Raw genomic sequence first — 18764 nt, forward strand, 5'->3', positions numbered from 1 at the left:
AATACTGCCCCTATGTACAAGAATATAACTACTATAATACTACCCCTATGTACAAGAATATAACTACTATAATACTGCCCCTATGTACAAGAATATAACTACTATAATACTGCCCCTATGTACAAGAATATAACTACTATAATACTGCCTTCTATGTGCAAAAATATAACTACTATAATACTGCCCCTATGTACAAGAATATAACTACTATAATACTGCCTCTATGTACAAGAATATAACTACTATAATACTGCCACTATGTACAAGAATATAACTACTATTATACTGCCATTTATGTACAAAAATGTAACTACTATAATACTGCCCCCTATGTACAAGAATATAACTACTATAATTCTGTCCTATGTACAAGAATATAACTACTATAATACTGCTCCTATGTACAAGAATATAACTACTATAATACTGCTCCTATGTACAAGAATATAACTACTATAATGCTGCTCCTATGTACAAGAATATAACTACTATAATTCTGTCCTATGTACAAGAATATAACTACTATAATACTGCTCCTATATACAAGAATATAACTACTATAATACTGCTCCTATGTACAAGAATATAACTACTATAATACTGCCCCTATGTACAAGAATATAACTACTATAATACTGCCCCTATGTACAAGGATATAATTACTATAATACTGCCCCTATGTACAAGAATATAACTACTATAATACTGCCCCTATGTACAAGAATATAACTACTATAATACTGCTCCTATGTACAAGAATATAACTACTATAATACTGACCCTATGTACAAGAATATAACTACTATAATACTGCCCCTATGTACAAGAATATAACTACTATAATACTACCCCTATGTACAAGAATATAACTACTATAATACTGCCCCTATGTACAAGAATATAACTACTATAATACTGCTCCTATGTACAAGAATATAACTACTATAATACTGCTCCTATGTACAAGAATATAACTACTATAATACTGCCCCTATGTACAAGAATATAACTACTATAATACTACCCCTATGTACAAGAATATAACTACTATAATACTGCCCCTATGTACAAGAATATAACTACTATAATACTGCCCCTATGTACAAGAATATAACTACTATAATACTACCCCTATGTACAAGAATATAACTACTATAATACTGCCCCTATGTACAAGAATATAACTACTATAATACTGCCCCTATGTACAAGAATATAACTACTATAATACTGCCTTCTATGTACAAAAATATAACTACTATAATACTGCCCCTATGTACAAGAATATAACTACTATAATACTGCCTCTATGTACAAGAATATAACTACTATAATACTGCCACTATGTACAAGAATATAACTACTATTATACTGCCATTTATGTACAAAAATGTAACTACTATAATACTGCCCCCTATGTACAAGAATATAACTGCTATAATTCTGTCCTATGTACAAGAATATAACTACTATAATACTGCTCCTATGTACAAGAATATAACTACTATAATACTGCTCCTATGTACAAGAGTATAACTACTATAATGCTGCTCCTATGTACAAGAATATAACTACTATAATTCTGTCCTATGTACAAGAATATAACTACTATAATACTGCTCCTATATACAAGAATATAACTACTATAATACTGCTCCTATGTACAAGAATATAACTACTATAATACTGCCCCTATGTACAAGAATATAACTACTATAATACTGCCCCTATGTACAAGGATATAATTACTATAATACTGCCCCCTATGTACAAGAATATAACTACTATAATACTGCTCCTACTGTATATTGCAGACTTTGTGGCCGCACTAGTAATCGCCATTCTGTTGCACCACGCATGTGATTTTATAGTGGTGCTGAAGAAAACACCAGGAGATTCGATATTACCGAGAGTGCTTGTGCTAGCAGCAACTAATCGGAGACCAATGTCCAAAATTTTGGCAAGGATGTGATCCTACTTTAACAGTGGTAGAAATTGTACAATTCTGCAAACATTAGAAAATTAGTTGTGGAAAATTACTGGATGTTCAGAATACTGATAATTCTAAGAATATTTTTGTAATAAATTTCTGTTCTTTTGCTGATCTGTAGAAGAGTGATAAATGGTGAAAGCAAAACCGTCCAAGCACCACCGCTGCTGACAATCAGATCCTGTGTGTTCATTCTATAACCGGACTTCCGACTGCAACCAGGGAGCAGAGGTCACTGTGCGTCATGACGTAGCAGGCTGCGGATGTAGCAGGGGCATTGAGACAGGTGAGCGTTGAGGCGAGTATTCGGGGTTTTTTTTTACATCTTACATTTATATTGCTCTGATGTCTATTGAGATCCCACAGAGCAATAATGAATATTCAATGAGCAGATAATAATTTAGCTACAAATTGAATTTTATAAATCCCACGCAATTTGGCAAATTTGAATTTTGCAAGAACCGTCCATCACTATCTCATAGCCCAAGTGAGGCTCCAATATCCAGTGAGCACAGATTATCCCAACTGCTCCAACTTTTAGCAGCCCGGTCTAAGCTTGGTGTAACCCATGAGCACATCCGTGCATGTCGCACCCTGCAGCACCAGAATGTCACTGCAACTACCAGCCGTATAGGAAACCTGAAATGTAACTCTTCCTACAGATGTACTGATGTACGATGCAGTTCTGAACACATCTTCATTCTCCGCACTTCTCAGTGATCGGGATTCAACTGATGTCGTTTTCTGCCGCAAGGAGAGTGGTCTTTGTGTTGGACATGCAGGTGGACACTGCTTCTCCTCTCCGTCCTTCATCAGATACGGGACAGTGACTTATGTCTTCTGGTTTAATTCAATCTTACGCAGCTTCAGGCTGCGATTTGTTCCCAGACTTCAGTAAGAAAACAGAAAGTCCCTCGCTGAGAAAGAACATTGCTCCTTCCATGTAAGACAAGGCCATTTACCGCTAATTGCCGTCTGTACTGTACATGACTGAGACTTTCCCGCTGCCGGTGACTCGCAGTGCCTGCACCACACATCACTAGCCATAAATTCTGGTAAAGGAGGATATAAATGTCTTACATCCGCCTCGTGTCATCATGCCCTGAAAACGCGTCTAAATACTCAACGTGGGTGGGGCTGCAGAATAAGGGACAGGTCTCCTCCTGGTTCCTCCTAAGCAACAGTGATATCATGGAAGATCACGGAAATCAGCAATGTACAGTTTCCATGAGTCATTCTGTGGATTTTTTCTTTCAATCTGATTTAACTGTAAACAGATTCTCCCAACACAGGACACTTGTGCACCGAGATCTCCCAACACGGGACACTTGTGCACCGAGATCTCCCAACACGGGACACTTGTGCACCGAGATCTCCCAACACAGGACACTTGTGCACCGAGATCTCCCAACACGGGACATTTGTGCACCGAGATCTCCCGACACGGGACACTTGTGCACCGAGATCTCCCGACACGGGACACTTGTGCACCGAGATCTCCCAACACGGGACACTTGTGCACCGAGATCTCCCGACACAGGACACTTGTGCACCAAGATCTCCTGACACGGGACACTTGTGCACCGAGATCTCCCGACACAGGACACTTGTGCACCGAGATCTCCCGACACAGGACACTTGTGCACCGAGATCTCCCGACACAGGACACTTGTGCACCAAGATCTACCAACACAGGACACTTGTACACTGAGATCTCCCAACACAGGACACTTTTGCAAAGAAATCTCCCAACACAGCACACTTGTGCACCGAGATCTCCCAACACAGGACACTTGTGCACCGAGATCTCCCAACACAGGACACTTGTGCACAGAGATCTCCCGACACAGGACACTTGTGCACCGAGATCTACCAACACAGGACACTTGTGCACCGAGATCTCCCGACACAGGACACTTGTGCACCGAGATCTACCGGCACAGGACATTTGTGCACCGAGATCTCCCGACACAGGACACTTGTGCACCGAGATCTACCGACACAGGACACTTGTGCACCGAGATCTACCGGCACAGGACACTTGTGCACTGAGATCTCCCGACACAGGACACTCGTGCACCGAGATCTACCAACACAGGACACTTGTGCACCGAGATCTCCCGACACAGGACACTTGTGCATCGAGATCTACCGGCACAGGACACTTGTGCACCGAGATCTCCCAACACAGGACACTTGTGCACCGAGATCTCCCGACACAGGACACTTGTGCATCGAGATCTACCGGCACAGGACACTTGTGCACCGAGATCTCCCGACACAGGACACTTGTGCACCGAGATCTACTGACACAGGACACTTGTGCACCGAGATCTCCCAGCACAGGACACTTGTGCACCGAGATCTACCGGCACAGGACATTTGTGCACCGAGATCTCCCGACACAGGACACTTGTGCACCGAGATCTACCGACACAGGACACTTGTGCACCGAGATCTACCGGCACAGGACACTTGTGCACTGAGATCTCCCGACACAGGACACTCGTGCACCGAGATCTACCAACACAGGACACTTGTGCACCGAGATCTCCCGACACAGGACACTTGTGCATCGAGATCTACCGGCACAGGACACTTGTGCACCGAGATCTCCCAACACAGGACAATTGTGCACCGAGATCTCCCGACACAGGACACTTGTGCATCGAGATCTACCGGCACAGGACACTTGTGCACCGAGATCTCCCGACACAGGACACTTGTGCACCGAGATCTACTGACACAGGACACTTGTGCACCGAGATCTCCCAGCACAGGACACTTGTGCACCGAGATCTCCCAGCACAGGACACTTGTGCAAGATCTCCCAACACAGGACACTTGTGCACAAAGATCTCCATGAGCTCGTGCAGAAAGCAGCCACTAAGCAGTGCCTGTTGGACTAGTGGAGCCGGACCTTGTTTAGATGGCGGCCATGTATCAGCAGATTTCACCTGAAGTAGCGGCTGTAACACAGCAGAACCAATGATTACAGCAGTTTGCACCCTGCAATTATCTGGGGAATATGACGCATCCTTCCATACCACTGACACTTTATTAGATAGTTTTTTGGGTTGTTTTGCCTGTTGGATGGGGGAGTGATTGGAGATTTTCTTGCATTTTCTGTATATTTTTCATCAGTTTGATGCTTATGATCTTCTCCTTGTTTGCCGAGCGGCCGCTTATCACTCACATTCAATTACAGTGAGGTCAGAGAATAACACGACATTTACAAGCTGGGCGCCGGCCTTGTGTTTGTGTCACGGTCCAGTTATCTGATCGGTGCCTAATGTGATGCCGAACCCGAGAGGAATTTATTACTCTTCCAAGAAAAAGTTATGAACCGTCAAAGCTTCACGGTTTTTGATTTTCTGCTAAAATCAACATTTCAAACCCAATTACAGATCTACTGAGAACTTTGCTATGTTTGTGTTTCTGCCTAAAAATAAATCTCTAATTTTGAAATTTTTTTTTTCTTTACGGTTCCAAAAGGAACACAGGAGGGACACAAGTCAGGTCGAAGATACAAGAACGGTTGTTGGAGGTTTACGGGTAAAACATTTTCCACCTTTGAGTCCCAAACTACCGCATGTTTTCAAACCATTATATTTTAGCTCTTCCGAGTTTAGCTACAGGTGATCACGTTCTCCTACCCAAATGGAAGAAGACGCAGAGCGAGGCCAAGCTGTGATACAGGTATGAGGACCGGCCACCACACAGCCATGAACTCCAGGAGAATGCGGAGCTGCTTGGCGGCCGATGATATACTACACCGTGCTGCTGTCCAATCACCTACCATAAATTATAAGGCCGAGGCTGCACCTTAGTCCTTACTGCTTGGTGTATCTTATTAGCTCCTCCATGAATATTACATCTAGAGGGTTTCTCCAGAGCGTTGCGATGCTGCTGACTCTGCATTGATTGGTGCCGGTCTGGATGTTCCCAATCAGCAGGTATCGTCCTCCTGTCCTGTCTCTGCTGTATAAAACTTTACTGTAAATTTTCTGGAAGGTAAGCAATGAATTTTGGAATTAAAACTTTCTACCAAATGGAGGTGTGAAAATGAATCCTAAGGTATGTTCACAAAAGTGAATTTTTAGTCTGTGCATCCTATTAACATCACAAGGAACAATTGTAGCTTATGTGTATTTTTCCACTTGGAGCATCACACCCACTGGTGACTGGTCTACAGTACAGGCCTGGTCCGGGGTCAGTCACTTCAGTAATGTATGACTGGTCAGCAGCGCAGGTCTGGTCCGGGGTTGGTCACATCTGAAACTTATGACTGGTCAGCAGCGCAGGTCTGGTCTGGGGTTGGTCACATCTGAAATTTATGACTGGTCAGCAGCGCAGGTCTGGTCTGGGGTTGGTCACATCTGAAATTTATGACTGGTCGGCAGCGCAGGCCTGGTCCAGGGTCGGTCACCTCTGTAATGTGTGACTGGTCAGCAGCGCAGGCCTGGTCTGGGGTCGGTCACTTTTGTAATTTATGACTGGTCAGCAGCGCAGGCCTGGTCCGGGGTCAGTCACATGTGTAAATTGTGACTGGTCAGCAGCACAGGCCTGGTCCGGGGTCGGTCACTTCTGTAATTTATGACTGGTCAGCAGCGCAGGCCTGATCCAGGGTCGGTCACCTCTTTAATCTACAACTGTTCCCCAGCGCAGGCCTGGTCCGGGGTCAGTCACCTCTGTAATTTGTGTCTGGTCTGCAGCACAGGCCTGATCCAGGGTTGGTCACCTCTTTAATCTACGACTGTTCCCCAGCGCAGGCTTGGTCCAGGGTCGGTCACCTCTGTAATGTGTGACTGGTCAGCAGTGCAGGCCTGGTCCTGGGTCAGTCACCTCTGTAATTTGTGTCTGTTCCCCAGCACAGACCTAGTCCAGGGTCGGTCACATCTGTAATTTGTGACTGGTCAGCAGTGCAGGCCTGGTCCTGGGTCAGTCACCTCTGTAATTTGTGTCTGTTCCCCAGCGCAGGCCTGGTCCAGGGTCGGTCACCTCTGTAATGTGTGACTGTTCCCCAGCGCAGGCCTGGTCCGAAGTCGGTCACCTCTGTAATTTGTGACTGTTCCCCAGCACAGACCTAGTCCAGGGTCGGTCACATCTGTAATTTGTGACTGGTCCACCGCACAGGCCTGGTTCGGGGTCGGTCACATCTGTAATTTGTGACTGGTCCGCAGCGCAGGCCTGGTCCGGGGTCGGTCACATCTGTAATTTGTGACTGGTCCGCAGCGCAGGCCTGGTCCGAGGTCGTTTGTAAGCAGGTACGCGGGATGCAGTGAAGGACAGGAGGCAGAGCAAGGGTTAACATATTTATTAACAGGGGAAAATTCCATGCAGGGAGGTAAAGGGTTAAACGGGAGATTAAACAGTTCAAAAGGTAAAGGATATGGTGAGTGGGAGGACAACGGTTCAGATAACGGCAGTTCTGATGAAAGTCAGTGGTTCCTAAGTCGACGAAATGAATAGCGCCGACAACGGCTGGCACGGTGTCTTTTCCAATGCGGTCCTGTAGTCAACAATATCCTGTCTTCTGGTAGCAGCGGTCGGTCTCCGGTACCTTCCGCGGAACCTAGTCTATATTCTGTTGTGGCCAGAGAAGCGTGGGCCACGGCACTGTCTGAGCCTGACGTGGCCCCTGCACGACTCTCCTCACAGTCTCGGTCAGCGGTGGCGGTGCTTGTGCGTGGGCCTATGCGGTATGGATGCGCTGGGACCGGAGCACTCACTGGTCCCTGTGTAGGGCTCAGCAGGTTCGCAAGATGCAGTGACGAGGCACGAGACTGAGTGTGGTTTGTGGAAACAACTTTTATAAACTGTAGCCGCTGGGGCTATATTGAGCAAACAAAAGGGGTTAACAATAACTAGTCCACGCAGGGACTCAACAAACCTAACAACACTTTCTTATTATGGATGCGACTAACCCGGTGTGCCCGGGGTGCTATAGGCCACGTATGACCAAACTGGGGGTCCTTATCTACTATAATAAACTTATCCTTCCAGGGGTCTGTCAGGTTCACAGGCGTGGCGTAGAGGTCGCTGATGCGGCTGCCTTGATGCCTTGATACTCCAGGATAAAACTGGGCGCAACAGGCCCTGAAGAAACGATGCCGGTGGGGCGCAACAGGCCCTGAAGAAACGATGACGGTGGGGCGCAACAGACCCTGAAGAAACGGTGCCGGTGGGGTGCAACAGGCCCTGAAGAAACGATGCTGGTGGGGCGCAACAGGCCCTGAAGAAACGGTGCCGGTGGGGTGCAACAGGCCCTGAAGAAACGATGCCGGTGGGGCGCAACAGGCCCTGAAGAAACGGTGACGATGGGGCGCAACAGGCCCTGAAGAAACAGTGACGGTGGGGTGCAACAGGCCCTGAAGAAACGATGATGATGGGGCGCAATAGGCCCTGAAGAAACGATGACGATGGGGCGCAACAGGCCCTGAAGGAACAATGCCGGTGGGCGCGGTGATGACGCAGTCTCTAAATGTAACCGTTCACCAGTCTCTGCCCAGAGTCCCTCAGCAAATCGGACGGGGGCCTCTACTGCTGCCTGTAGCGAGGTGGCGCCCCCTGGGGCCGGTGATGACAGGGCCGCAGCTGTGGAAGAAGGCAGGGGGCAGTGTCCTGACCGCTGTAAAGGAATAGTCTCCAGTCGCAGCGGTCAGTGGAGGTCGTGGACCTGTCACAGCAGGATGGGAAACAGCGGGGGCGGCTGTATGTGACCGTATGAGGGGAACGGCAGCCGGTGCAAGGCTCTCACGTGTCACTAGTCAGTAAGTCCATAGCTTTCCTTTCACAGGGCCCTGTCGGTCTCTCCACAACACGCCGTCTGCTCCCTTGGTCCTCTCTGTCTCACACGGCTTCCTGTCTGTTGTCCGGCTCTCTCTCAACTGCCACTTCAGCGCGCCCCCTGCTCCTTTTACCCTTGCCCCGCCCCCCGTTTCCGTGACAACTTCAGTCAAGTCTCTCCCTTTATTGTTCTCCCAGTATCGTTCCCTCAGGAATCCTGATGGCGGTCCCCTGGGTACCTGCCCGGTCACTGCATGGGAGTCTTCCTCCCCACACCTGCTGCAGTGACTGACAAGGGTATGAGCCACAGTCCTCTACGAGCCCGACGTGGCTCGGCAAATGTAAACTGGCAAAGTCAGGGTGCAAGTGTCTGTCCCAGTCCTGGTCACTCTTATGGGGCACGTGTGCTGTACTCACGGACACGGAGCACACTGCGCCTTGTCCTCTGGCAATAACCGGGCTCACACTGCATGACTCTTTCTCTCTGATCCCCGCTGTTTGCGGCGGGGCTGCTGCACGGACGCTGACCAGCGTAATGCTGGTGCTCCCAGGACGGAGCACTTCTCTCCCTGGCTGCTGGGAACAACTGGCTCTGCACTCCCTGCAGCAGTCCCTCTCTCCTGATTACTGGGCACACCGCTCTCCTCAGCGCGATGGCCCTATTCAGACGGTCGGGCCCTGCCGCAGCTCCGATACTCTGTGGTAAGGGGGGAAGCGGAGCGCACCGCTCGCTTCTCTGTCCGCTTCCCTCGGTTCACACCAAACTTCTCTGCTTCGCGCATTTTTTCCTTTAATTCCCCTGCTGCTGCGCACGCATTTCCTCCATCTCTCCCCACCCCCCTCCATCAGCAGTAAGGTCCGCCTCACTCGGGCTTCCCCCAGGCAACAGAGGAAGGTCCGGCACACTCAGGCTTCCCCTGGGAACAGGGGATGCAGCCTTTGCAGTTCCGGACCCGGCACACTGGTATCCGCAGTCTCGTTGTCCCCCTTACATGGTCACCTCTGTAGTTTGTGACTGGTTCGCAGCACAGGCCTGGTCCGGGGTCATTCACCTCTGTAGTTTGTGACTGGTCAGCAGCGCATGCCTGGTCCGGGGTCAGTCACCTCTGTAGTTTGTGACTGGTCAGCAGCACAGGCCTGGTCTGGGGTCGGTCACCTCTGTAGTTTGTGACTGGTCAGCAGCGCAGTCCTCGTCCGGGGTCGGTCACCTCTGTAGTTTGTGACTGGTCAGCAGCGCAGGCCTGGTCCGGGATCGGTCACCTCTGTAGTTTGTGACTGGTCAGCAGCGCAGGCCTGGTCCGGGATCGGTCACCTCTGTAGTTTGTGACTGGTCAGCAGCACAGGCCTGGTCCGGGGTCGGTCACCTCTGTAGTTTGTGACTGGTCAGCAGCGCAGTCCTCGTCCGGGGTCGGTCACCTCTGTAGTTTGCGACTGGTCAGCAGCGCAGGCCTGGTCCGGGATCGGTCACCTCTGTAGTTTGTGACTGGTCAGCAGCGCAGGCCTGGTCCGGGATCGGTCACCTCTGTAGTTTGTGACTGGTCAGCAGCACAGGCCTGGTCCGGGGTCGGTCACCTCTGTAGTTTGTGACTGGTCAGCAGCGCAGTCCTCGTCCGGGGTCGGTCACCTCTGTAGTTTGTGACTCGTCAGCAGCGCAGGCCTGGTCCGGGATCGGTCACCTCTGTAGTTTGTGACTGGTCAGCAGCGCAGGCCTGGTCCGGGATCGGTCACCTCTGTAGTTTGTGACTGGTCAGCAGCACAGGCCTGGTCCGGGGTCGGTCACCTCTGTAGTTTGTGACTGGTCAGCAGCGCAGTCCTCGTCCGGGGTCGGTCACCTCTGTAGTTTGTGACTGGTCAGCAGCGCAGGCCTGGTCCGGGATCGGTCACCTCTGTAGTTTGTGACTGGTCAGCAGCGCAGTCCTCGTCCGGGGTCGGTCACCTCTGTAGTTTGTGACTGGTCAGCAGCGCAGTCCTCGTCCGGGGTCGGTCACCTCTGTAGTTTGTGACTGGTCAGCAGCGCAGGCCTGGTCCGGGATCGGTCACCTCTGTAATTTGTGTCTGGTCAGCAGCACAGGCCTGGTCCGGAGTTGGTCACCTCTGTAGTTTGTGTCTGATCAGCAGAGTTCAGCTTCTTATGAACTTAAAGGGGTTGTCCGGGCTTTTCACATAATCTCAGTACATATCTGGGCTGCAGAATTATGACAATAAGTAATTTACTTTCTGTCACTAGTTTGCACGGTTTTCTAGATATTCTGAACAGAACGTCCAGGGGGGGTGTTATGGCATTGAAATGAGACCTAGTCGTAACCTCCTACTCTACTCCAAACATGCCCTCTATAGCCACAACCCCCCCCTCCATAGGTACAGGCCCTCCCCGTCCACATGAAGAAGCCCTCATCACACAGTAACAAATCCCTTGGATGTTCTGTTCAGAATATCTAGAAAACCGTGCAAACTAGTGACAGAAAGTAAATTACTTATTGTCATAATTCTGCAGCCCAGATATGTACTGAGATTATGTGAAAAGCCCGGACAATGCCTTTAACCTATAAAATAATTGTGCAGAACAACCAAATGGAAGTGAATATCTCAAAGTCGTCTGATGGTCAGAAATCATTGAGCCCAATAGTAATATTACACTGACAAAAATAAAAAATAAAAATGAATCTACAGAGTAGAAATGTGCAAAAAATCGTAATTAAAAAATGCAAGGAACAATTTGACTTGTAGCACAGCCGCATGGAAGCAAATATATCAAAGTCATCTGATACCGGATAATCCGTTAATAAAGAGCAGAACTGTAATTAGCTCATTGTGAACCTATAATTAAAGAATTAATAATTAACATGACTTTCTCCTGGTGTTAGCCGCGTCTGGGGTGATGCATGTAGACCCCAGCCATGTAAGCGAGGAGACGGATTACCATGGAGTGCAGCTCCTTGTCAGACGTCTGTTGCTGCTCTTTTTTCTGCTAGCGTTTCATTTCGACAGGCAGAAGATGGTGGCTCTGAGCGCCATCGCAGCCGGGCACCGCGCCTTCTCCACTGGGGGCTGCGAAAAGTGATTTTTGAAGCATCAACAATTAGTACTTAATTGTAAATATAAATACTGCGCACGATTCTGTTTATCACTTTTCTGTGTTCTCAATTCTCTGTTGTCTCAGGCTCCCGGAGCTGCGCTCCCTCAGCAGGGTGGTGTGGACTCAGATTAGGCCCTCGGCTCCCTTGTCATATTATTAAATTAGCAGAAGGAAAATGATCCAATGCTTCTCTTGTCTTCTAATATTTGCCTGGATGAAGCCTTAAAAGAAACCTCCTGCCTGAGCTCATCTGGAAACCAAGGGCAGAAATCATCTAATGATCTGTAACATATTCCTGATATACGGGTCAGACTCTGGGGTTCAGTTCCTTCATTAAGACCCCGCAGAAGTAAAAGTTATATACAAGTGCCTCTCACAAAATTACAATATCATCAAAAAGTTAATTTATTTCCGTTCTTCAATATAAAAAGTGAAACTCATATATTACATAGAGTCATTACACGCAGTGTGATCTATTTCACGTGTTTATTTCTGTTAATGTTGATGATTATGACTTACAACCAATGTATCTCTGTATACAGTGAGCTCCCCCTAGTGGTGGCTGCAGACAGGATCTTATCATGAATCTCTGTATACAGGGAGCTCCCCCTAGTGGTGGCTGCAGACAGGATCTTATCATATATCTCTGTATAGAGGGAGCTCCCCCTAGTGGTGATTGCAGACAGGATCTTATCATGTATCTCTGTATACAGGGAGCTCCCCCTAGTGGTGGCTGCAGACAGGATCTTATACTGTATCTTTGTATATAGGGAGCTCCCCTAGTGGTGGCTGCAGACAGGATCTTATCTTGTATCTCTGTATACAGGGAGCTCCCCCTAGTGGTCGCTGCAGACAGAATCTTATCATGTATCTTTGTATACAGGGAGGTCCCCTAGTGGTGGCTGCAAACAGGATCTTATCATGTATCTCTGTATACAGGGAGCTCCCCCTCGTGGTGGCTGCAGACAGGATCTTATCATGTGTCTCTGTATACAGGGAGCTCCCCCTAGTGGTGGCTGCAGGAAGGATCTTATCATGTATCTCTGTATACAGGGAGCTTCCCCTCATGGTGGCTGCAGACAGGATCTTATCATGTATCTCTGTATACAGTGAGCTCCCCCTAGTGGTGGCTGCAGACAGGATCTTATCATGTATCTCTGTATACAGGGAGCTCCCCCTAGTGGTGGCTGCAGATAGATTCTTATCATGTATCTCTGTATACAGGGAGCTCCCCCTAGTGGTGGCTGCAGACAGGATCTTATCATGTACTGTATCTCTGTATACAGGGAGCTCCCCCTAGTGGTGACTGCAGACAGGATCTTATCATGTATCTCTGTATACAGGGAGCTCCCTCTAGTGGTGACTGCAGACAGGATCTTATGTGTCTCTGTGTACAGGGCGATCCCCCTAGTGGTGGCTGCAGATGAGATCTTGTCATGTATCTCTGTATACAGGGAGCTCCCTCTAGTTGTGGCTGCAGACGAGATCTTATCATGTATCTCTGTATACAGGGTGTCAGGATCCTGTCAGCACAGGCATGCAGCCTCTGCTGAGCAGGGACTCACCCGCACTGTAGGGGGCCTGGGGTCAGGTACAGCCGGAAAGTACAGATACACAGGACCTGTGGACGCAGAAGTTTGGCAAGCAGTCACAGGACCTACGGTCCTGTGACTGCAAGGGGGCGGGGCTTAGCATCCTCCTTTCAGAGATGGCAAGGACACTATACAGAAATACTCAGAGTCAGGCAAAGCGGAGGTCATACACAGAGATATCAGTAAAGTACCAGGAATGAGACAGAACGGATAGTCAGGGACAAGCAGAAGTCAAAACCAAACAGACATAGAAGGTACCAAGCAGAATCCAAAGCAATATCCAGAGAACAGACTGAGTTGTACACAGAGAATCAAGCAACCAGAACACAGCACAAACACACTCAGGGGTCACCACACTATGCCAAGGGCGAAAGTATAACTGACATAAGAAGCTTTCCCAGAACCAATGAGAGGCCACCATAATAGGTCCCAGGTTTGCAGGTAAGAGTCTGTACTGAGATCAAAACATTAACCCCAGAAGTGCCGGTCACCCAGCACTGATATCATGACAGTACCCCCCTCTCAACGGGGGGCCTCTGGACCCCCAGGCTTGCCCGGGTACCTAGCATGGAAAGCCCGAGCCAGGCGATCCACATGCATCAACCAGGCCGGCACCCAGGACCTGTCCTCCGGCCCATACCCCTTCCAATGAACTAGGTACTGTAATGACCGCCGTACCAACCTAGAATCTACAATGTGACCAATCTCATATTCCACATGTCCTTCAACCAAAACCGCAGGAGCAGCGGACTCGGATTCTCCCCGGACTGCTTCAAAAGGCTTCAGTAGAGATCTATGGAAGACGTTAGGGATCTTGAAAGAGGGAGGAAGGCACAGCCTGTACGCTACTGGGTTGATTTTTTCCACAATCTTGTACGGGCCAATGAATTTGGGGCCCTACTTGGCTAACTGAATCTTTAACTTAATGTTTTGCGTGGAGAGCCAAACTTTCTCTCCAACCTGAAACATGGGACCAGGTGTTCGTTTCCTGTCCGCGAAAAACTTATACCTGCCTTGAGACCTAGATATACGCCGTTGGACTTCTGCTCATGTATCTTTTAACCGCTGAACAGAGTCCTCAGCCCCGGGACACCCCGAATCCAGATGAGAAAACTCACCAAAATGAGGACTGAACCCATAGTTGATCAAGAAAGGGGACATACCAGTGGATTGACTCACCCGACTATTGAAGGCAAATTCAGCCAACGGCAGTATATCACAACAGTCATTCTGTCTAGCAAAAGTCAGACATCTGAGGATCTGTTCCAGAGACTGATTAGTGTGTTCCGTCTGACCATTACTCTCAGGATGGTATGCAGACGAAAAGGACAGAGATATCCCTAATTTTTTGCAGAAAGCACACCAAAACTTAACCACAAACTGCACACCACGATCAGACACCACATTCAGGGATACCCCATGCAAGCGGACCACATGCTGCACAATCTGGATAAGGTCTCAGCAGAAGGTAATGCGGACAGGGGTACAAAATGAGCCTGCTTTGAAAATCTGTCCACCACTACCCATACCACCGTATTACCCCTGGAAGAGGGAAGATTGGTAATAAAATCCATGGACAGATGGGTCCATGGTCTTTCGGGAACTTCCAAGGGCATCAGCTCCCCCGCCGGCCGACTATGGGAGCTTTTAGAACGAGCGCAGACCCCACAACCAGAAATGAATTTCTTTATATCAGAACCAAGGGTAGGCCACCAGAAGATCCTAGCCACCGCCAGTCACGTGGCTGATATACCAGGGTGAGCACACAACTTGGATTCGTGGAACTCTTGCAAGAGTTTAAGGCAAAGTGGCTCTGGGACAAACAACTTGCCCCCTGGCTTGGCCGCAGGAGCCAGCGACTGGGCCCTCTCAATTTCCCATTCCAATTCTAACGAGATCCCTGCTAACACCACCCCAGGGTGCAGAATGGAGGACGGTGGCTCAGGGGCAGACACAGGGTGAAAACTACGAGATAAGGCGTCAGCCTTGACATTCTTTGACCCTAGACGGAATGTAATAGTAAACTGGAAACAAGAAAAAAAAAGTGACCAATGGGCCTGTCTGGGCGTTAATCTTTTAGCAGACTCAATGTATGACAAATTTTTGTGATCAGTGATCACAGTAATCGGGTGACTGGCGCCCTCCAAAAAGTCCCTCCACTCCTCAAATGCCAACTTGACCGCAAGAAGCTCTCTATTGCCTACAACATAATTTCTTTCAGCAGCAGAGAACTTCCTGGAAAAGAAAGCACATGGCCTGAGGTTGGTTAGAGTGGCAGGCCCTTGGGACAACACTGCCCCCACCCCCACCTCGGAGGCATCCACCTCCACCACAAATGGTTTGGAAGGATCTGGCTGTACCAACACAGGAGCAGACATAAAACATTTTTTCAGCGTCGCAAAGGCCTCTTTTGTGAGCGAGGACCAATTTCTCACATCCGCACCTTTGCATGTTAGATCCGTGAGAGGTTTGACCACCTGCGAAAACCCCCGGATAAATTTGAGGTAATAATTGACGAACCCCAAGAAGCACTGAAGACCCTTAAGATCTCGGGGTTGCACCCAATCCGCAATGGCCTGCACCTTCTTGGGGTCCATGCGAAAACCCTCACCGGATACAATTAATCCCAAAAAAGACAACTCTTGCACACAAAATACACATTTCTCCAATTTGGCATACAGATGATTTTCTCTCAGCCTTTGGAGAACAGTTCGTACATGTTCCAGATGAGAATGCCCGTCGGAGGAGTATATCAAAATATCATCTAAGTAGATAACGACAAAACGACCAATGAGATCCGAGAATACCACGTTGATGAAATTCTGAAATATGGCGGGGGCATTGGTAAGATCAAACGGCTTGACTAAATTTTCAAACAGTCCCTCGGACGTGAGGAATGCAGTTTTCCATTCATCCCCCTCTCGGACCCTTATCAAATTATATGCCCCCCGAAGATCCAGTTTAGAAAACCACTTTACCCCTGATAGTTGGTTACACAAATCGGGAATCAACAGAAGGGGGAACATATTCCATACTGTAATCTGATTAAGCTCCCGAAAATCGAGACAGGGACGTAATCCGCCATCTTTTTTCTTTACAAAAAAGAAACCTGCCGCCACAGGTGAGACTGAAGGACGTATGTGTCCCTTGCGCAGACTTTCAGCAATGTACTCCTTCATAGCCAAGCGCTCAGGACCAGATAAATTAAACAGACGGGCTTTAGGTAATGTAGCCCCCGCGACCAGCTCAATAGCGCAGTCAAAGGGTCTATGTGGCGGTAACGTCTCGGCCTCGCTTTCAGAGAATACATCTTCAAAGTCCTTCAGGCATTCCAGAATACCTTCCAGCTCGACAGATGATACAGACACAGATTTAACAGGTTCAACCAGCAGTGCGGATTTATCACATAACTTAAAATCATTAAACCCCCATTGAACAATCTCCCCCGTTTTCCAGTTAATAACTGGGTTATGGCGTTGTAACCAGGGCATGCCCAACACCAACCCTGCAGGTAGATTGTCCAGAACAAAACAACTTAGGTTTTCCACATGAGTAGCGCCCACTCTGAGCGAAAACAAGTCAGACATAAAGAGAATTCCCTCCTTAGTGAGGGGAGAGGAGTCAATGGCCATCACCTTGAACGGAACCTTGAGCCTAACTGTCCCTATCTTGCAGTGTGTGACCAATTGGGAGTCAATGAGATTAATCGATGATCTGCAGTCCACGAAGGCTGTAGAGGGAAAATAACTACTGTCCACAAACAGTTCCACATGAAGTAACACTTTAGAAAATGAGGAAAAGGGTACCTGAGGGTCTGAGTAGTGTCCCCGTTGACTACCCAGACCTAGTCGTTTCCCGCCGACCGGGTCGAAGACGGGCAATCAGGACACTCCCTTGTCCAATGTCCCGTTTTACCGCAGTAAAAGCATAACTGCTTGTCCTTCCGGCGTTTCCTCTCCGTATCCTTCAGGGAGACAGCGCCTACATCCATGAGCTCAGGGGCAGTCTCTTTTCCACTGGGGAACAATGGAGTCTCCACCTGCATCACCCCTCTGGCCCGCAGCCTGCGGTCCATCCGGACAGCCTGGATCATGGCGTCCTCGAGAGAGTTAGGTGGGGGATGTAACGCCAAGGCATCCTGCAGCCGCTCGGACAAGCCTCTGCGAAAGAGTCCTCGGAGTGCGGCGTCATCCCAAGAGACCTCTGCGGCCCAGTGATGGAATTCAGTACAAAACCACTCAGCCGAGTGTTTCCCCTGACAGACGCTCATCACCATGTCCTCTGCCAATCGCACTCGGTCAGGCTCATCATAAATGTGCCCGAGGGCCTCAAAGAATGCATTCACAGACACTCTCTCAGGGGCAGTGGGAGGAAGGGAGAAATCCCAAGCTTGTGGGGACCCTCTTAATAACAACATAATGACCCCTACCTTCTGGTTTTCGTCCCCAGAGGAACATGGTCTCAAACTAAAAAAAGTTTGCACCCCTCCATGAAGACCTTGAACTCCTTTTTGTTCCCAGAAAAAAAGTCAGGCAGTTTAATAGGTGGTTTCGGGGACACCAGAACAACATCCCTCGCCCCAGCCCCCAGAGACCCAGCAGATAAAGCCCCTCGCACTGTCTCAGAAACCTGCTGCTGAGAACGAGCCAGAGCTTCCTGCTCCAGAGATAAACCCTGAAACATCTGACTCAGACTTTTCATCTGGTCAGCCAGAGACTGTATGGGATCCATAATTCTCTGCACAAAAAAACTCAAAAAACTTAATGGTCAGTTATAGTGTCAGGATCCTGTCAGCGCCGGCGTGCAGCCTCTGCTGAGCAGGGACTCACCCGCACAGTAGGGGGCCCGGGGTCAGGTACAGCCGGAAAGTACAGATACACAGGACCTGTGGACGCTGAAGTTTAGCAAGCCGGCACAAGACCTACGGTCATGTGACTGCAAGGGGCGGGGCTTAGCATCCTGCTTTCAGAGATGGCAGGACACTATACAGAAATACTCAGAGTCAGGCAAAACGGAGGTCATACACAGAGATATCAGTAATGTACCAGGGATGAGACAGAACAGATAGTCAGGGCCAAGCAGAAGTCAAAACCAAACAGACATAGGAGGTACCAAGCAGAATCCAAAACAATATCCAGAAAACAGACTGAGTAGTACACAGAGAATCAAGCAACCAGATCACAGCACAAACACACTCAGGGATCACCACACAATGCCAAGGGCGAAAGTATAACTGACGGGGAATGGGAGCTTCCTGAGGCTATAAGAAGCTTTCCCAGAACCAATGAGAGGCCACCATAATAGGTCCCAGGTGTGC

General features: G+C 48.7%; 1 long non-coding RNA gene across 2 annotated transcripts in view; it reads left to right on the top strand.

Moving 5' to 3' along the window:
* The window catches only part of LOC141074869 (uncharacterized), a 252636-nt gene that overhangs the window by 133268 nt on the left and 100604 nt on the right, over window positions 1-18764 (top strand). Inside the window, exon 3 of one of the 2 annotated variants that reach the window (XR_012227234.1) lies at window positions 2112-2437. The exons of the other annotated variant lie outside the window; for it this stretch is intronic. This is a non-coding gene — a long non-coding RNA (uncharacterized lncRNA). Of the gene's footprint in view, window positions 1-2111; window positions 2438-18764 lie in introns of those variants that run through there. 2 annotated transcript variants of the gene reach the window in all.

Source organism: Dendrobates tinctorius, unplaced genomic scaffold (assembly GCF_039654945.1).
Source record: "Dendrobates tinctorius isolate UK_male_01 unplaced genomic scaffold, ASM3965494v1 ptg000341l, whole genome shotgun sequence".
Classification (NCBI taxonomy): Eukaryota; Metazoa; Chordata; class Amphibia; order Anura; family Dendrobatidae; genus Dendrobates; species Dendrobates tinctorius.